Source organism: Myotis daubentonii, chromosome 14 (assembly GCF_963259705.1).
Source record: "Myotis daubentonii chromosome 14, mMyoDau2.1, whole genome shotgun sequence".
NCBI lineage: Eukaryota > Metazoa > Chordata > Mammalia > Chiroptera > Vespertilionidae > Myotis > Myotis daubentonii.
This window is the reverse complement of record NC_081853.1, coordinates 52,619,415-52,641,014: the sequence shown is the minus strand read 5'-3', so window position 1 is coordinate 52,641,014 and position 21,600 is coordinate 52,619,415.

Genomic DNA, 21,600 nt, shown 5'->3' with positions numbered 1-21,600 from the left:
CTAAGATGGCGGCATAGATAAACACCGGGAAATTGTCGCCTCACACAACAATTGAAGAATGCCGCAAGGGTCAGAGCAAACATCGTCCAGAACAACAGGAAGGCTGGCGGAGTGTAATTTCTACAACTAGAAGAAAAGAGGGGCATGCTGAGAGCCAGCGGAGCTGCGGAGGTGAAGTGCAGAGGTACGGCGGCGGCTCGAGCGCGCGGAAAGGGGGTGGCGCCTGAGGACGCGGCTGTCTTTTTGAATCACAAGCTCCCGACTGCTCTGAACTCCGGTTCCAGCGGGTCTCTGGGGACCCAGGGCTCATACGGGGAGAGGATGGTCTGTCAGGCAGCAGCGGGCGAACTTGAGGGCGGCTTTCCCTCAGAGGTGCTTGCAGCCGTTACCGGGACACTGAGATGCGCGATTCCGGGTGCGGAGAATCACCATAGCTGCTTTCACCGCCCTTTGACTCCCTGAGACCCCGCCCCACCCAGGCTGCGGCAGAGGCTTTTGCATGTGAATGTACCTAACTACAGCCCAGCCAGGCAGACCCGGAACTTCCAAGAGAAGGCCCAAGGCCCTGCAGCGGCTTGCATTGCTTCACAGCTGAGCCTCTTCGTGGCTCCTGCTGTGTGGCCTCAGGCAGGGGCTGAATTAGCACCTCCTTAGATCCAGGAGCCACTGTACCCAGTGGTCAGAGGGGGACCATTCTCCCACTTCAGACACAGCTGATTCCCACAGCCAATTGGCCTGGAGGTCAATTCCTCCCAGTGATCCTACAACAACCAAGGCACCAAGAGTGCACCAAGAGTGTCTACCCCAGGTAACTGGGGAGGCTGAGCCACTGGGCCCTACAGGACACCTGGCGTGCAGGGCCACTCTATCAACACAGGGAAGCAGCCAAAATGCGGAGACAAAGAAAAAGGTCACAAATGGCAGAAACGGAGGAAAGCAAACGACTGGATATAGAGTTCAAGGCCACGTTTATAAGGTTTTTCAAGAATTTTATGGAAACCGCCGATAAATTTAATGAATCCCTCAAGGAGTATAGTGAGACCATGGAGGACATGAAAAAGGACCAACTAGAAATTAAGCATACACTGACTGAAATAAAGAATAATTTACAGAGATCCAACAGCAGACAAGAGGATCCCAAGAATCAAGTCAAAGATTTGAAATACAAAGAAACAAAAAGTACCCAACTGAAAAAGAAAAAAGAAAAGAGATTCCAAAAATATGAAGATAGTGTAAGGAACCTCTGGGACAACTTCAAGCGTACCAACATCAGAATTATAGGGGTACCAGAAGGAGAGAGAGGGCAAGATATTGAAAACCTTTTTGAAGAAATAATGACAGAAAACTTCCCCTACCTGGTGAAAGAAATGGACTTACAAGTCCAGGAAGCGCAGAGAACCCCAAACAAAAGGAATCCAAAGAGGACCACACCAAGACACATCATAATTAAAATGCCAAGAGCAAAAGATAAAGAGAGAATCTTAAAAGCAGCAAGAGAAAGACAGTCAGTTACCTACAAGGGAGTACCCATTCGACTGTCAGCTGATTTCTCAACAGAAACCATGCAGGCCAGAAGAGAGTGGCAAGAAATATTCAAAGAGATGAATAGCAAGAACCTGCAACCAAGATTACTTTATCCAGCAAAGCTATCATTCAGAATGGAAGGTCAGATAAAGAGCTTCACGGATAAGAAAAAGCTAAAGGAGTTCATCACCACCAAACCAGCATTATATGAAATGCTGAAAGGTATTCTTTAAGAAGAGGAAGAAGAAAAAGGAACTCTTACCATTTGCCACAGCATGGATGGAGCTGGAGAGCGGATAAATACCACAGGATCTCACTCATTTGTGGAATATAATGAACAACATAAACTGATGAACAAGGACTGATCCAGAGACGGAGAGGCATTGATTGGACTGTTGGGCCTTGGAGGGAAGGTAGGGGAGGGTAGGGGCAAGGGGGAAAGATCAACCAAAGGACTTATATGCAAGCATATAGGCCTAACCAATGGACACGGACAACGGGGGGGTGAGGGGATGAGCGGGGGGGGGGGGGGGGGTAGAGGGTACACATATGTAATATCTTAATCAATAAAAAATATTTAAAAAAAAAAGAACCCAATTGTTTGAGATGGGAGATGTTCGAGAACTGGTTTGATTGTATAATTTTATTGACCAATGCAACTCCAATAAATTCATTAGAAAAAAATAATTTTTTCTCAAATTGATATATTCATTCAAAGTAATTTCAATCTACACTTACTATTTTTCAAGGCATTTGATTGCTGAACACTCAGAAATCCCTATTCACTATGCCACCTTTCTCTAATTTGAAATTCCAAGCAAGATAGCCATTTTTAAAGATACTAATTTTGCCCTAGCCGGTTTGGCTCAGTGGATTATGCGTTGGCCTGCGGACTAAGGGGTCCCAGATTCGATTCCAGTCAGGGGCATGTACCTTGGTTGCAGGCACATCCCCAGTAGGGAGTATGCAGGAGGCAGCTGATCAATGTTTCTCTCCTATCAATGTTTCTAACTATCCCTCTCCTTTCCTCTCTGTAAAAAATCAATAAAATATATTAAAAATAAAAAACTTTAAAGATATTAATTTTATTTAAGTATTTACCCCAAATATATTTTACAAACACAGTTCCCTCAGCCAGAGCTATAGGCAGCCACTAAGACATGCAGGATTTGTGTAAGCTGGGACATACAAAGATTTAAAAAAATTACCACTTATAGCAAACCTTTGAAATATTAGCCTCCCCTTAGCCTCCTTCCCAAGAACATAAACATGTCCCTATCTGTTTATATCCTTGTTCTCTGAGGAGGATTAACACATACCTTAATTCCAGCCTTTGTTTCAGCTGCTAGTTTCTTCTTTTCAGAGTCTGCATGCATGTGTGATAACACTGCTGTGGTAAGAGGTTGAACCTACGTATAGACATCCTGTGTGGGTTTTTTTTAAATTTTAAAAAAAATTAGCCCTAACTGGTTTGGCTCAGTGGATAGAGCATCGGCCTGTGGACTGAAAGGTCCTAGGTTCGATTCCGGTGAAGGGCATGTACCTTGGTTGCGGGCACATCCCCAGTAGGGGGTGTGCAGGAGGCAGCTGGTCAATGTTTCTCTCTCATTGATGTTTCTAACTCTCTAGCCCTCTCCCTTCTTCTCTGTAAAAAAAATCAATAAAATATATTTTAAATAAATAAATAAAATAAAATTTTTAAAAATAATTCTTTATTGTTCAAAATATTTCAGATGCCTCCTTTTTCTCCCCATTGACCCCCTCCAACCCCCCACCCCTGCCCAAGGCCTTCACCACTCTATTGTCTGTGTACATGGGTTATGTATACTGTATATGTATATGCATACAAGTTCTTTGGTTCATTACGTCCCACCCACCTTCCCCCCTAGATTCCACACTCTGTTCCATGATTCCATGTCTCTGGATCCACTCTGTTCATCAGTTTATTTTGTTAATTAGATTCCACATATGAATGAGATCATGTGATACTTGTCTTTCTCTGACTGGCTTATTTCACGTAGCATGATACTCTCCAAGTCCCTCCATGCTGTCTCAAAGGGTAAGAGATTCTTCTTTTTTACTGCTGCATAGTATTCCATGGTATAAATGTACCACAGCTTTAAAATATATATATATTTCTTTATTGATTTCAGAGAGGAAGGGAGAGGGAGAGAGAGAAACACAAATGATGAGAGAGAATCATTGATCGGCTACCTCCTGCACACCTCCTACTGGGGATTGAGCCCGCAACCCAGGCATGTGCCCTTGGCCAGAATCGAACCTGGGACCCTTCAGTCCGCAGGCTGACGCTCTACCCACTGAGCCAAGCTGGCTAGGGCTGTACCACAGCTTTTTTATCCACTCATCTACTGATGGGCACTTGGGCTGTTTCCAGATCTTAGCTATTATAAATTGCGCTTCAACGAACACAGGGGTGCATACATTCTTTTTGATTGGTGTTTAGGGTTTCTTAGGATATATTCCTGGAGGTGGGATCACTAGTTCAAGTATCAGTTCCATATTTAATTTTGGGGGGAAATTCCATACTGTTTTCCATAATGGCAGGATTGTACTAGGGTTCCCTTTTCTCCGCATCATCACCAGGACCTGTCATTTGATTTGCTGATAGCCATTCTGACAGGTGTGAGGTGATACCTCATTGTTATTTTTATTTGCATCTCTCAGATGATTAGTGACTTTGAGCATTTTTTTCATGTCTCTTGGCCTTCTGTATGTCCACTTTGAAGAGTGTCTATTTAGGTCCTTTGCACATTGTTTAATTGGATTGTTTATCTTCTTTTGTTAAATTGTATGAATTCCTTATATATTTTGGACATTAACCCTTTATTAGATGTATCATTGCCAAATATGTTCTCCCATACAGTGGGCTCCCTTTTCATTTTGTTGATGATTTCTTTTGCTGTGCAGAGCTTTTTATTTTGATGCAGTCCCACTTGTTTATTTTCTCCTTAGTTTCCTTGGCCCTAGGAGATGTATCTATCTGTCAATATATTGCTACAATAGATGTCTGAGATTTTGGTTTCTTCTAGGATTTTTATCATTTCCCAACTTACATTTAAGTCTTTCATTCATTTTGAGTTTATTCTTATGTATAGTGTAAGTTGGTGGTCTAGTTTCATTTTTTTGCATGTATCTGTCCAATTTTCCCAACACCATTTATTGAAGAGATTGTCTTGACTCCATTGTATGCTCTTGCTTCCTTTGTCAAATATTAATTGAGTGTAATGGCTTGGGTCTATTTCTGGGGTCTCTGTTTTTTTCCACTAATCTATATGTTTGTTCTTGTGCCAGTACCAGGCTGTTTTGATTATGGTGGCTTTGAAGTATAACTTGATATCTGGTATTGTGATTCCTCAAAGTTTGTTGTTCTTTCTCAAGATTGCTGCAGCTATTCAGGTTTTTTTTTTTGGTTCCATATAAATTTTTGGAGTATTTTTTCTAGATCTGGGAAATATGCTGTTGGTATTTTAATAGTTATTACATTGAGTCTGTAGATTATCTTGGGTAGTATGGACATTTTAATGATGTTGATTCTACCAATCCATGATCACGGTATATTCTCCCACTTGTTTATATCTTCTCTTTTTTCAATGTCCTATAGTTTTTTTGAGTACAAGTCTCTTACCTCCTTGGTTAAGTTTATTCCTAAGTATTTTAATATTTTTGTTGCAATGGTAAATGAGATTGTTTAGTATCTCTTTATGAGAATTCATTATTGGTGTATAACGAAGCCACTGATTTTGAGGTGTTGATTTTGTATCCTGCTACATTGTAAAATTCATTAAATCTAGTAGTTTTTTGGTGGAACCTTGAGGGTTTTCTATGTACAATATCATGTCACCTGTGAATAATGAGAGTTTTACTTCTTCCTTTCCAATATTGATGCCTTTTATTTCCTCTTCTTGTATGATTGTTGTGGCTAGGACTTATAGTACTATGTTGAATAAGAGTGGTGAAAGTGGACATCCCTGTTTTGTTCCTCTTCTTAGGGGAAATGTTTTTAGTTTTTTCCCACTGAGTATGATGTTCACTGTAGGTTTGTCATATATGGCTTTTATTATGTTGATATATGCTCCCTCTATTCCCATTTTGCTGAGAGTTTTTATCAAAAATGGGTGTTGCATTTTGTCAAACGCTTTTTCTGCTTCTATTGGTATGATCATGTGATTTTTGTCTTTCGATTTGTTTAGTGATGTGTCATGTTTATTAATTTGCAAATATTGTACCAACCTTGCATCCCTGGAATAAATCCCACTTGGTCATGATGTATGATCTTTTTAATATATTGCTGGATCCAATTTGCTAATATTTTGTTGAGGATTTTAGCATCTATGGTTCATCAGGGATATTGACCTGTAATACTCTTTGTAGTGTCTTTATCTAGTTTTGGCATTAGGATAATGCTGGCCTCATGAAAAGAGCTTGGAAGTGTTCCTTCCTCTTGGATTTTTTGGATAGTTTGAAGAGTATAGGCACTAGTTCTTTTATTGAATGTTTGGTACAACTCACCTGTTAATCCATCCATCCGGGACTTTTGTAAGCTAGTAGTTTATTCTTATCTATTTCATTAGCTCTAATTGGTCTGTTCAGTTTTGTTTCTTCTTGATTCAATTGTGAAAGGCTGTATGTTTCTAGGAATTGATCCATTTTTTCCAGATTGTCCAATTTGTTGGCATATAGTTGTTTGTAATATTTCCTTTGTATGTGTGTGTGTGTGTGTGTGTGTTAATCTTCACCCAAGGATCTTTTTTTCCATTGACTTTTTGAAAGAGTGAAAGGGAGAGGGAGAGACAAAGAGAGAGAAACATCTCGGGACCCTTCAGTCTGTAAGCTAGGGCTATAATATTTTGTATTTCTGAGGTGTCAGTTATTACTTTTCTCCTTCACTTCTTATTTTATTTATTTGGGTCTTCTCTCTTTGTTTCTTGGTGACTTTGGTTAAAAGTTTATTGATCTTGTTTATCTTTTCAAAGAACAAACCCTTGGTTTCATTGATCTTTTGCATTGCTTTTTAGATCTACTTCATTAATTTCCACTCGGATCTTTATTATTTCCTTCCTTCTACTCACGTTAAGATTTGTTTGTTGTTGTGTTTCTAGTTCCTTTAGGTAAAAGGTTAGATTGAGACTTCATCCTTCCTAAGGAAAGCCTCTATTGCTGAATTTTTCTCTGAGGACTATTTTTTCAGTGTCCCATAAAATTTGTGTTGTTGTGTTTTTATTTTCTCTCAAGGTAACTTTTGATTTCTTCCTTGACCTCACTGTTAACCCATTCATTGTTTAATAACATGTTTTGTAGCATCCATGTGTAATTTTCCTATATTTTTGTAATTGATTTCTAGTTTCATATTGTTGTGGTCAAAGAAGATTCTTGACATTTCAATTTTCTTGAATTTATTAAGACTTGTTTTGTGACCTAACATGTGGTCTATTTTTATTTTCTGTGTAAGTGTAGGCAAGAACATTGCCTGCATAGAGTCAAAGGTATGACCACAATATTGTTTTGAAGGTTTGAACATGGAGAACTATGTGTGGTTGGTAGTATTTGTGTTTTTAGCTGCATTTTCAGGAAACTCGTGCCACATTGTGTGCGAGGATTGATTAGATCTCTGTCCTTTGATGGTCATTTATTCCCAGAATTTATCTTCTACTAGTGTGTGTGTGTGTGTGTGTGTGTGTGTGTGTGTGTTTCAAGGCTACAAACAGTTAATGAGGACTAGCATATTCCCACACTGTTCTAGTCATTAGAAGGGTTGAAAGTATATGGTTCCTCCCTTAAGGAGTTTAGCAATCAAAGGCACTTTCATCACAGAAGTCCCAGGAGGTAGTGCATCTCTTAAAGCAAAAAATCATTATGAAAACTATGTAGAAACCCGGAATAATCTTAAGATTAAAAAAAAAAGCAGACTAATAGCCCTAACTGGTTTGGCTCAGTGGATAGAGCATCAGCCTGCAGAGTGAAGGGTCCTGGGTTCGATTCTGGTCAGGGGCATTAAACAACAACAACAACAACAACAACAAAGGTGGCATGAATGCTTATGCTTATCTGTAATGAGACATGGGTACATGTGATCACATACCAGAATGAAATAGGCACAAATTAAAAGTCATAGATTAGATTATTCCTCATTATTTTTCAAGTTTTCTTTAATGATGACATGTCTTTTCTTTTTAAATATATTTTTATTGATTTCAGAGAGGAAGGGAGAAGGAGAGGGAGAGAGAGAAATAGAAATATCAATGATGAGAGAGATTCATTGATAGGCTGCCTCCTGCATGCCCCTTACTGGGGAATGAGTCTGAAATCCCGACATGTAGCCTGACCAGGAATTGAACCAAGACCTTCTGGTTCATAAGCAGACGCCCAACCACTGAGTCACATCAGCTAGGGCAAGGCCACAGTTTATAAAAGACTACCAGCCACACTGGCATTTCACCTACAATAAATCCAATCCTCAGAACAACCATGTAGGTATTTTAGATAACTTTTCTAAGATTTGCACACTCTTATGGGGAGGAACAGGTACAGTCCAGATTATAACATCCACTTGGACATCAATGCCCCTTCTCTTACCTCTTATCAATCCTCATCAGAAATGGAGTGAGCTATCTAAAACTACCCAAAGTCATCAGAACAGTCAGAGTTAACTTCTTTCTCATCTGGTCTGCCAAAACCCTGGTTACTCAATGGAGATCTTGTTTAAAAATGGAATGTATTATTATTGTGGGATGGGGTATTTTGAGATTTGTCCAATAAACTGGGAGTGGGGCCCTGTGTATCTCCATTGCTTGATGCCTGAAGAGATGGCCACACCTAGTAGATATGGCAGCTGAGCAATCAGAAATGTCACCAGTGCCAGGAAAACTCACCACACAGATAACACTCAGTGGAGAGACCACTGGAGAAGAAACAGAAGAGGGTAAAGCAAGGATGCTTTGTGGTTGCTGATAGACTTCTGTGAGTGCCCACCAACCTCTAGAGCTACTGTGGGAAATGAATCTCTGCAGAGGCAGGAAGCCTTGCAAGAGAGCAAGGAAATACATACAAACACCCACTCTGTCCAAATCCAGAGTAGGGCTTTTCTGTTAGTTTCCATTTTCTTTAAAGTCAGTTAACCCCTGGCAGCCCTATAGCGAGTTTTGAACACAGCCCAGTAAAGGACTGGGGCAGGTGCACCAAGGGGCAGAGAAGCATGGAACAGGTGAGCTCAAGGCCACTTTGAGGCTGAACTCAGGACAGAGACACTCCACAGCCATCTGAGCCAGCCTCCAAGAGGCAGTGTCTTGGTCTGGAGATTGGGGCAGTAGAGGAGAAAGTATAGGTACAACTTACATTTGATGAAGGATGTGAGCTTGAGACCCAGATGACATACAGTTATGATTTTGTAAAAAATGAGGAATCCTATGAAGAGATTATTTTAGGGGACTGGTATGGGTTTAGTGCTATGCCAAGACAACAAATTTCTAGAGGCAATAAAATCTCATCTCAGCATCTGCTTTCTTGGACCACTTCTGGCATTGACTGCTGCAAGAGGGTGCCCCAGGAAGCAGACTCCAAAATGAAGATTAGAGTTAAGGGAGTTTATTAAGGGACTAGGGGCCCGGTGCACGAAATTCGTGCACTGGGTGTGTGTGTGGGGGAGTGCCCCTCAGCCCATCCTGCCCCCTCTTACATACTGGGAGCCCTTAGGCGTTGACCCCCATCACCCTCCAATCGCAGGATTGGCCCCTTGCCCAGGCCTGACGCCTCTGTCCTAGGCGTCCGGCCCGGGCAGCTGGGACCTGCAGTGGCAGCGGGGGGTGCTGTGATCGCGCGGGCTCCGCCCCTGCCCCTGCAGGACGCCTCTGGCTGAGGCGTCTGGCCCAGGCAGTGGGGACCCGCAGCTGCAGCAGCCCCACTATCGTGGGCTTCGCTTTAGGCCCAGGCAAGGGACCCCTAGCTCCTGGGACTGCCAGCTTCGACCGTGCCCAGCTCCGACCGTGCCCGTGCCCAGCTCCCATCGCTGGCTCCACCCCTACTTCCTAATATCAATGGCCAGGGCGGAAAAGGCACCTGATTCTCCGATCATGGCTGGGGGGCAGGGCAAAGGCGGCCCCAGGGCCGCCTTTGCCCTGCCCCCCAGCTCTTAGCTCCCCCCTGGGTTTCCGATCACTGTCAGTGGCAGGGGGCTTCTTCCTGCTTTCCCAATCATAGTTGGCAGTTAACTGCCAATCATAGTTGGCAGTTAATTTGCATATAGCCCTGATTAGCCAATGAAAAGGGTATCATCGTACGCCAATTACCATTTTTCTCTTTTATTAGTGTAGATGCCTTTGGGAGCAGCATCTGAGGGAGGGAGAGGTGGGAGACAAGAATTGGGGAGATGGAGAACTTGCTCTCAATTTTTCTGTATTCCACTGTGAAATTCATTTTTTAAAAAGCTTATTTTTTTATATATAGGGTAGACTGCTGGAAACCAAAATCAACAGTAATTAATATAAATGTGAGGAGTCTGGCAGAAGGCTAGCCGGTACTCCTTTTGATATTCACAGGGTGAATATTTACATTTTATTACTTGCTGCTGACTCAATGGCCTAAAGCAAACTCCCCCAAAACCTGACAATCTTACTGTTTATTAAACATTACCATTGATATGTCTGTTTGCATTCCTAAAAGGCAATTGTGTATTCTAGTAAATAAAAGCAGCTGGGAGTGGAGACTCAAGAGAACTTGACTGCTATGGTCAAGTTTTCCTCTGGTTCCCCTGGTATCAAAATTAATATTTCATCTTGTGTGTCATTTGTGCGTCAGCTCTTCCTCCAAGCCTTTGAACCCAGAAAGCCATGCTGGCCGTGGGCTTTCACAGTAGACATTTTCTTTTTTTAGAGAGAGTGGAAGGGATGGGGAGAGACAGAGAGAGAGAAAAACACTGATGTGAGATTGGTTGCCTCCCACATGGGCCCTGTCCAGGGCCAGGGATCGAGCCTACAACCAAGGTATGTGCCCTTGACGGGAATTGTACCCAAGACCCTTCAGTCCAAGGATTGAGGCTCTATCCACTAAACCAAACCAGATAGGGCTCCTCTATTAAATTTTTAAAGCCCCTGCCCATGCCTGCAGGTTGGCAAAACCAGCTTTTGATGACGCAAATGCAGAACTGGATATGCTGAGTGAAGAAAGCTGTAAGGACTCTACATTTATGCAGTTGTTACCTGATAATCCTCCCTTCCCCCAACTGGTGGGCGGAGTATGACGTAACCTGCAGCCTGGAAATACCTGAGTGACTAACCATGTACCTTATATGGACTATACATTAAACCACCAATCAACACCTGCCAAATTCCCTAAGCCCTTGTCCTATATGGACCATACATTAAGCCACCAATCAGCATACGCTAAGTACACTAAGCCCCCATTCCTCCCCTCAAAAGATGTGTTCACCTCTGCACGGGTTGCTGTCCTCCCATTGCCAGACAGCCCAGCAGGTCTCTTTCCCCTAATAAAGCCTGAAATCCTGGTTTTCGGCTCCCGACTGGTCTCTTAATTCCGACACTACAGACTTCAGTCATGCAGAGTGAAGAGCAGCATAAAGAAGCGCTGTGTGCAGGATGTGGAAGATGATCAATGAAATAAAGGCCAACAAGAGAAACCTCTGTACTTCTGATCACGCCACTGCTTTCCATCGCCCCTCCCTTGGAAATTCCCCCATGTCACTGAGAACCACCAAATCTGACTTTTTCATTTGGTCTCAGGATTTAGGTTCCTGCCCTATTGGTTTTTTTAAACACAGTTTCCAAAAGTTTGTAAAGACCAGAATGAATTTCTGTGGATTTTACTCGTCCCAACTTTTAAGTTCTTTAAGACACTAACAGGACCATAGCCCTGGTCCCATAGCTCGGTTGGTTGGAGTGTCCTCCCAATACACCACGGTTGTGGGTTCAATTATCAGCCAGGGCACACACCCAGGTTGCGGGTTTTAGGTACTCATAACTGGAGGTGACCAGTCAATGTCTGTCTCTCTTTCCCCTCCCCTCTCTCTCTCTCAAAAATCAATTAAAGTAAAAAAAAAAAAAAGGACACTAACAGGACTGCATGGCGGCTTTTTCAGCATCACTGCATTGTCTCCTGCCAGATGTCGCCATAAGAAACGGAAATGACTTCCAGGCCAAGCAAGCATCTAGGGGAGAGGTTAATCACACTATAGAGGCATATGTGTTATCATTCCCCCCCTTTTTAATTGTTTAAATTGAATGTTATACCAATGTTCACAATTAACTGGTGTTCGCCTGAGGCGGTTAAAGGTTGTTTGGGGGAGTTGGTTGTCATCGTTTTGCTGTAAAAAGTGTTTCTAACTCTGCCGAAACGTTGCTGAAAAGCATGGTGCCGGTAACAGTTGAACAATCCGTGGCCGCGCCTCCTTGCCTACTGTTCCTCTCCCCCGGAGCAGGCTCGCACTGAAGGTGGTAGGAAAAGCCTGCATGCCCGCTCAGCTCTTTGTTTCTTCTCCTTGCCTCTCTGCCCCCACTCCTCTCACTCACGTTGGCAACCTCTTTTGTTCAGCATGTGTAGCTTGGAGCTAATTTGTACCACTGGATAGCGGACTGGAGCCAGAGATACCGCATCTGCACTGCTCTTACTGAAACACAACATGGAATTGACATTAAGCTCTAAATAGAACAAACCTAAATTAAAAATGCCCCCAAAGAAGTACTTGAAATGACGGTTGACCGCACTAAAACTACACTGTGATACCGCCACACGCGCATATGAATAGCTACGGGTTTTAAATGTTGGTAGGATATGGAGAAACTGGATCATTTACATACGTTGCTGGTAGGAATGTAAACTGATAACAGCTACTCGGAAATATGTGGCAGTTTCTTAAAAAAACTGAACATGAAACTACCATACAACGCAGCAACTGCTCTTGGGGTGTTGATTCCAGAGAAATGAAAACGTAAGTAAACACAAAAATTTGAAACGAATGTTAATAGCAGCGTTAATTATAATAGCGCCAACTGCCAACAACCCGACTGCCAGTAACGCGAGTGGAGGCTAAACTACAGTACAAACCCCGCACAGACTATCGCTACCCCCGCCCCGCCCCCCAGGCTGCGTTTTCCGGGTGGTGCTGACCCAGAGGGCAAAGATGTCTCCCCAGGGCGGGTCATCCTGTCTCTTAGGGGGAGTGAGGAGAGCGGACTGTGCAGACCCCACTGGGCCTGGCAGACCTTTTCCAAACTGAGTGCCAACTCACAGCCCGGGGCCCCGCACAGCCCGGAGTCCCTCACAGCCCGGAGTCCCTCACAGCCCGGAGTCCCTCACAGCCCGGGGCCCCTCACAGCCCGGAGTCCCTCACAGCCCGGGGCCCCTCACAGCCCGGAGTCCCTCACAGCCCGGGCCCCTCACGGCCCAGGCCCCTCACGGCCCGGGACCCCTCACGGCCCGGGGCCTCTCACAGCCCGGAGTCCCTCACAGCCCGGAGTCCCTCACAGCCCGGAGTCCCTCACAGCCCAGGCCCCTCACAGCCCGGGCCCCGCACAGCCCGGGCCCCTCACAGCCCGGGGCCCCGCACAGCCCGGGCCCCTCACAGCCCGGAGTCCCTCACAGCCCGGAGTCCCTCACAGCCCGGAGTCCCTCACAGCCCAGGCCCCTCACAGCCCGGGCCCCTCACAGCCCGGGCCCCTCACAGCCCGGAGTCCCTCACAGCCCGGACCCCTCACAGCCCGGGCCCCTCACAGCCCGGGCCCCTCACAGCCCGGGCCCCTCACAGCCCGGGCCCCTCACGGCCCGGGACCCCTCACGGCCCGGGGCCTCTCACAGCCCGGGCCCCGCACAGCCCGGAGTCCCTCACAGCCCGGGCCCCTCACAGCCCGGGGCCCCTCACAGCCCGGGCCCCTCACAGCCCAGGCCCCTCACGGCCCGGAGTCCCTCACGGCCCGGGACCCCTCACAGCCCGGGCCCCGCACAGCCCGGGACCCTCTCAGCCCGGGACCCTCACAGCCCCGAGTCCCTCACAGCCCGGGGCCTCTCACAGCCCGGACCCCTCACAGCCCGGACCCCTCACAGCCCGGACCCCTCTCAGCGCGGGCCCCGCACAGCCCGGAGTCCCTCACAGCCCGGGGCCTCTCACAGCCCGGGGCCTCTCACAGCCCAGGCCCCTCACGGCCCGGGACCCCTCACGGCCCGGGACCCCTCACAGCCCGGGCCCCTCTCAGCCCGGGCCCCGCACAGCCCGGGACCCCTCACAGCCCGGGCCCCTCTCAGCCCGGGCCCCGCACAGCCCGGGACCCTCTCAGCCCGGGCCCCGCACAGCCCGGGCCCCTCACGGCCCAGACCCCTCACGGCCCGGAGTCCCTCACAGCCCGGGGCCCTCACAGCCCAGACCCCTCACAGCCCGGGGCCTCTCACAGCCCGGGCCCCGCACAGCCCGGAGTCCCTCACAGCCCAGGCCCCTCACAGCCCGGGGCCCCTCACAGCCCGGAGTCCCTCACAGCCCGGAGTCCCTCACAGCCCGGGGCCCCTCACAGCCCGGGCCCCTCACAGCCCAGGCCCCTCACGGCCCGGAGTCCCTCACAGCCCGGGGCCCTCACAGCCCGGGGCCCTCACAGCCCAGACCCCTCACGGCCCGGAGTCCCTCACAGCCCGGGGCCTCTCACGGCCCGGAGTCCCTCACGGCCCGGGCCCCGCACAGCTCGGGCCCCGCACAGCCCAGGGCCCCACACAGCCCAGGCTCCTAAAAGCTGAGGCCCCTTATAACCGAGGTAGCCTTACAGCCAAAACGTCTCCAGTCGACACATGACATCTCCCAGTCGGTCTCTCAGCAGACACGTGACTTCTCACAGCCCACACGCGATGTCTCCCAGCCGACACGTGACGTCTCACAGCCGACTCGCGACTTCTCACAGCCCACACGTGACGTCTCACAGCTGACACGCGACTTCTCACAGCCCACACGTGATGTCTCCCAGCCGAGGCTTGTGGCAGCGGAAGCTCCTGCCCGCTGAGGCCCTCACAGCTAAGAGTCGGCTGGCGCCCTGAGGCTCCTGACAGAAGGGCCATGCCTGTGCCCAGACCTACCTGCCCATCGCCTTTGCCCCCTGGGTTCCCTCCACTGCGCTCCCGCGGGGCTTCCTGCGTGCGGAACCGGTGCGGACACCGGACCTGGACCGGAGTGGGTGAACCTCCCCGCCTGGCGAAGGTAGGCCGGCGGCCTGCGGAGCCGAGCGGAGCGCCTCGCAGGTGGGCGGGGAGGAGCGGCCGCCATGCTGCCTGGGCCGGGCAGAGGGCCAGGCGCCCGGCCGGTGGGGCTCCTGCTCTGGGGGAGGCGTCCTCCCCGGGGAGTCTGGCGCCAGGACTGCAGGGCGGCCCCCCGCTCGCAGGTGGCGGCATGGCGGGTATGCGCTGGCGTTTCGCTTTTCCGCACTCGGTTTTTCATTTGGGCGAAGGGAGGGCTGTCCGGTTTCCTTGCGTTTGTCATTGTGGCGACTCGGGTGGAGGGGACGAAGGAACGGGGCCGCCCTGGGGGAAGCGTGGCGTGGCCAACGCTGCGTGTGTGGTCCTGGCGTGGCCTGTGGTGGCCTTACTCTCCATGACTTTCCCCCCAAATTGGCTTGCTGGTTTGCATGAATTTCTTACATGACCTAGGAATGAACCCTGTTGGAAATACTTTCGAGCGATGTCATCTCTATGGGGCACATTTTGCCCAGACCAGTGTGTTCTGTGTGTCTGGGGTTCGCCAAAGCGCCCTTGTGTCTGTTGGATTCTGACTTTGCGTTCTTATTCAGGAAGGTGACAGTCACTAGGGTATGAGCGGTTTTCTGTAAAACAGCTTTGTTTCATTGGAGCCTTTTATTCCGCTGAAATTCATTTCTTTGCCTATGGTTGTGGGATAAAAATGTCTTTAAAAATGTATTTCAGTCCTAGCTGGTTTGGCTCAGTGGATAGAGCGTCGGCCTGCGGACCAAAGGGTCCGGCGTTTGATTCCCATCAAGGGCATGTTGCACGCTCCTCCCCCAGGAGGCAACCAGTTGATGGGTTTCTCTCACAGTGATGTCTCCGTCTTTTCCTTAAAAAAAAAAAAAAAAGGGAAAAAATATCAGGTGAGGATTAACAACAGCAACAAAATAATAGTAAAAAAATAAAAAATTTATTTCACATGGATAACCAGTTTGGCCAGCATAATTTATTAAATGGTCCAGTTGTTCAAAGCAAGCAAACAAACCACGCAATACCAAATGGCAGTTAAAAGGAGCAAACTATTGCTACACATCACAAGTGGGATGAATTTCTGAAGAATTGGGCTAAGTGGAAAGAAAAAAAGATAAAGCCAAGCCCAAATGTTTACATACTGTATGATTCCGTATATATAACATTCTAGGGCAGGGGTGGGCAACCCCTGGCACGCGTGCCAAACATGGCACGCCAGCAACTTTTTCTGGCACGTGAAACCCTCTCTTGTAATCTTCCATTTACAATTTTTTTCTTAATATCGACTTTTTTATTTTTCAGATAAATTCAGTGTAGGTGCATCTTAGATAAATAAATAATTTTACATAACAAGTTCTCTTAAAGACCATAGACATGGATTGATGAGAGAGGGGAAGAGCAATTTCTATGCCTCTGCCTTAACTCTCTCTGCCTTCCTAGATCCGACCAGTGTTTTGGTTTCATCCACATACGCTTGTGAATCTTTGTTCTCAGTGATGAATTTTGTTAAGTCTCGTAATAGGAGTAGCCTGACAGATGAAAGTAGTAGCTCGTGCATATCTCTGAAGGTCACGAAATAGAAACCTGATGTAGAATCTCTGTCATCAGTGATGCAGCAGCAAAAGTCCCACTGATAATATCAAACGGAGTCATAAAGTCTTCTGTCGGACTATCAGTGTACATGTATACATTAAAAAATAAATGTATTGTTCATCATCATATACTGTGTTTTTGTCGCTCGGATGAATTTTATTATTCAAGGTTCTTCACATACGTATACCTTAAGAGATAATCAAGTAGGCGTAACATGTCCTCAAAAAATTAGGGTTGGCACGCAGAAGAATTTTGATTCAGAGATTTTGCTGGTTTTGGCACGCACTCACAAAAAGGTTGCCCACCCCTTTTCTAGGGTATGAGTCTAAAAAACAACATTACAGGCCATTATGGTGATAGAATTGTTCTGTATCCTGACGGTATCAGTGTCAATACCCGGGTTGTAAACATGTTCTATAGTTTTGCAAGACACTTATTGGGGAACACTAGGTAAAGGGTACATCTGGTCTCTTTGTATTATTACCTAAAATCCATGTAAATCTATGATTACCTCAAAATAAAAAGGTTAATTTAAGCAAACAAACACCAATATTAATTTGTTTCCCATACACCAAAACAACCATTTGTATTATTTAAAATGTTTCCACTTATTTGAGTATTACTGCTAGGAAATCTTTTCATACAGGTAGCATTTTGTTCTATTTCTTCTGACAGAACCTTTGCCCATTTTTCTATTCAGTTGCCTTTTTCTTATTGACATAGAAGAACTCTTTATATCATGGACATTATTGCATTGTATATGCTGTCTATATGGCCCTAAGATGAAAGCTGATTTTCAAATTCTATTCATCAAATTTCAAAAATCTCAGCAAGTGAATTTTGTTTCATCAATGTAGGCCCAGATATGTGAGGTCTGCACTAACATAAGCCCCAGTGGGGTGCACAGACCACCTTAACTTTGCTTGATCACTGCACGTGAATCCTAGAGAAGGCAAGTAACTGACTCAGATCTGAACTACAGTCTATCTAATACCAACCCCATGAAATATTATTTTTAATGTATTATATTACTTTTAATACCACTTACGCTAACTGCATATACAGGTGTTTGCATAGGATCAACATTGTTCTTTTTTTTAAAAATATATTTCATTGATTTTTTACAGAGAGGAAGGGAGAGAGATACAGAGTTAGAAACATCGATGAGAGAGAAACATCGATCAGCTGCCTCCTGCACATCCCCAGTGGGGAGTGTGCAGGAGGCAGCCGATCGATGTTTCTAACTCTCTATCCCTCTTCCTTCCTCTCTGTAAAAAAATCAATAAAATGTATTTAAAAAAAAAAATCTTGGTTTGCTGTGATGGGGACAAGGGACTCCACCTTGAGCCTGTTGTTTCTTTTTGAACAGAACTCTTATTCTAACCAACTGTTTTATAACTAAGTCTTATCTCAACACTCTTACCAAAACACTATGCCCACTACTTGGTGTGGACTGGGCATTTTCTCCAGCCCTGATAACTGCCAGGAGGTGGGAAATTCAAAGAAGGGATAATTACAAAGCCCTTCACATGAGCAAGAGAGATACAGAAATTTCTAACGTCAGCAGGTTTGTTGAAAACCTCAAAATAATTTTATTTCCAGATAACGTCAGAGCAGAAACAAAAATAGCTATCTGACTTATGAAACACATAAAGGTTAATTCATGCACTTTTCCTTGGGGGAGGAGAGGTGGTATATAGGGGATTTTAAACTTATAATTAATTTTTATCCCAGTAATATATGCAAAAAACTGAACAGTGGTAAACATTTATAATAAAATATAGCTCTTTCTTGTCCCCAAAGACCAGACTTGGACTGGATGACGACAGTCCCTCTGAGACTGCCCTTGGTGAGGTGGAAGGCACGAAGTGTGGGAGCCGACCAGGCCTGGATTCTAGTCCCACTTGGGTACTTACCACATGGATGACCTTTGGCAAATGGCTTTCCCTCCCCAAATGGTGTTATGCTCCATAATGAATGTGTGGCTGTGGGCCCTCTGGGACTGTGATGGGGAATGATGATAAAGTGACTGCGTGCCTAGCTCAGGGAGGGTGCTGAGCAAATAGCCACTTCTCCTCTAATTGTGCAGGCAGTCGGACAACAAATCCTTGCTGGGAATTGGTGGTGGTGGCATTGGCGGTGGGTGGACACAGTTCCCTCCCTCATGATGTTTCAGTGTAGTGGGAAGGCAGGCAAGAAGGTGGTGATGAAGTGTGATCGCCTCTATGAAGAGGAAATAATGAAACCATACTCAGTTGTGAGCACCTCTGGCATGTGACTGAAACCTGTGCAAGTGGGTCAGTCTCCCTGAGGGCCGTGGTTTCAATATGATAATGTCTAGAGCTGCCTTGTCCAATACAGTCACCCTGGTCACATGTGGCTATATTTGAAGTATGGCTAGTCTCAGTAGCAATGTGATGTAAGTGCAAAATACTTACCAGATTTTAAAACCATTAGTATGAAAAAGGAAATGTAAAATCTCAATAAATTTTGTGTTAATTCAATGTTGAGATGATAATTTGGAAGCATTGGGCTTAATAAAATTGGGAAGCTCTTTATAAGGTCCAAAAATGACTACTCAGTTCCAAAGCCTAGTTGAGGGTCTGAATTAAATGTTCCATTTAAGTTTTTTTAAAAAAATACGTTTTTATTGATTTTAGAGGGAGGAAGGGAGAGGGATAGATAGAAACATCAATGAGAGAGAAATATCTATCGATGGGCCGTCTCCTGCATGCCCCTTACTGGGGATCAAGCCTGCTACCCCAGGCATGTGCCCTGACTGGGAACCAAACCAGTGAAGCTCACAAGCCAATAGGCTGAAGATCAAATGAGCCCCTGACTATGGCATGTCTGGCACAGGGCCAGGACTTGCTGCCTGCCTGTCTCAGCACAAGTCTGGACCAGCAGTTCCTGTGACAACCACACAGGGGCGCCCCAAAGCTTCCATTGAGGAAACGGTTCCTCTAACCAACAACCCCAGTCATTCCAGTTTGCTTTGCCTGCTGCTCAACCAGAGCCTGGAGGAAAACCCTTTGGGAAGGAGTGATGGCTGCCCACCCTGAGCCTACCCAGAAGGCATCTGCTCTAGGTTTGGGAACCTGGAGAGAAACAGTGGACACTTCAGATAGGTAAATTTCTGACCTGGGGTGGTCTATCCGCCCAACTGCTGATTGGCCTCAAGTTATTCTTTTGATTTCCATGGGCTTCCATTTCCTCACTAAAAGGAAGCTGGTGGGGGTGCCTATAAGCCATGGTCTGAGCTGCACATGCATGTCAAGACTTACCTATCCATTTCTCTCATCCCCCAGCTCCTGACAGCCATCATTCTACTCCCTGTTTCTCTGAGTTTCATATTTTTAGATTCCACATATAAGTGAGATCATACAGTGTTTGTCTTTCACACATTTCCCATATGAATCACACAGATGGATTTCACTTACATTAAAAACACACACTTGCTTGTCTGGCGTGGCTCAGTGGTTGAGGTTCGACCTATGAACCAAGAGGTCATGATTATTTCCCAGTCAGGACACATGCCTGGGTTGCAGGCTCAATCCCCAGTGGGGGGCATGCAGGAGGCAGTGATCAATGATTCTCTCTCATCAGTGATGTTTCTATCTCTCCCTCTCCCTTCCTCTCTGAAATCAATAAAAGTATATTTTTAAAAAATCGCACATACTAATGAGCCCACACAGGTGAGCTTTAGAATATGACAAATGTTGCCTAACTCACAGGCTAAATGCTTCATGTGAAAAGATGTCTCTATTCAGGAATTATGGCCATGTTGCTCAATATATAACTTCAACAAACATGGGCTTCTGTGGAACCCAGACATACACTTAAACTACAGGATATATTCTGGCTTCAAGGAAATACACCCTTTCAGCCTCCTTTGCAAGCAGGTTCACATGGACTGGATGACGACAGTCCGTGTTTTGCAATGTCAGTTGACTTGACATTGTTGATTTACAAAATCTGAATCATTAATCTAAACACTTTTGAAAAGGGAATTTTAAGCAAATGTTCCATTTAAGCTTTTCAAAATATGGGAAGATATGCCTCCTTGTGCCCATTTCAGATTTGAGAATATTCCCAATTTATCTGAAGTGAAAGTTCCAACGGCACCGAAATAACCTGAGGTCTGTTTACCACGTGGAATGTTGGAAACTTTGAAGTAAGCCTGTCATCAGCATGTGGCTCTATCAAAGCTGAAATGTTCCAGCTGGTTCCATCATCAGCATTGCTCCCCAGATGCTAAGCACCCCCTTCTTGCTAGTTTTTCACTGGAGGACCAATCACTTTATCAGCTATGTCTGCAGGACAGTGAACAGTCAGATGTCTTCAGCCTCATACAAAGCCAGATCATTGCCTTCGGACATGGTAGAAATGTGGCTGTGATTCCCTCAGCACCAATTCTTTGAGTAGCTGGTTCAAGCAGAAAGAAATATTGGCATTCTGTTTTAGAATTGAGTAGATTGTAAGCTAGTGCTGAATTGTTCTTTTTGTTTGTTGATATAAAAAAAGAAGCCTGTTTAAGAACCTAAGAAGAGGGCTTCTCCCTGTTACAAGAGAATGCCTATCCTTTAATCTGGTTTGTTGGTTAGTATTCACTTGTAGCTACAGCCACAATTTCATATTGTCTAAGTTTTCAATGACAAAAGCAGCCAAACCTGTGAATTTCAGATATTCTGCATGCTAAGAAATTAGATGGTCCAATGTTTCTTTCACAGCCTTTGTATCTTAACTGTATTTTTGAAACAAATGTCAGTCATGTCCAGTGAAATTTTTGGTTCTGAAGGATTTAAAAGTGTACCTGAGGGATCTAAAGTCTTGGCTCAAGTTCATTTAACTGAGGAAGTTGATCAGGAGCTAATTTGACTGCACTGGACCCTCAGTTACATACTCTGCTGTGTGGTCCAATGACAGTCTTATATTAAACAGTGTCCACTTCAGTGCCCACAGCACAATAAGGGCCCATGACATTAATTGGTGTTAGTTTTTTGGGGTCAAGTGAGCCTGGTGCTCTTGTGCAAACTAGTGCAAGGCTGCCACTTTGTACTTCCATCTTTGTATTTCATTATGATTCCCTTTTTAAATTATTGTATAAATGACAGTGTTTGACATAAAGAAGATCCTATTGGAAATTAGTTGAGGAGATCTACCACTTCTATTGTCACAGATGCCACACATAAGGTTATCCTGCAGGTGCACTCATCCGGGCACTAGCTGAACTTTTCTTTTTTTAAAAAATTTATCTTTATTGTTGAAAGCACT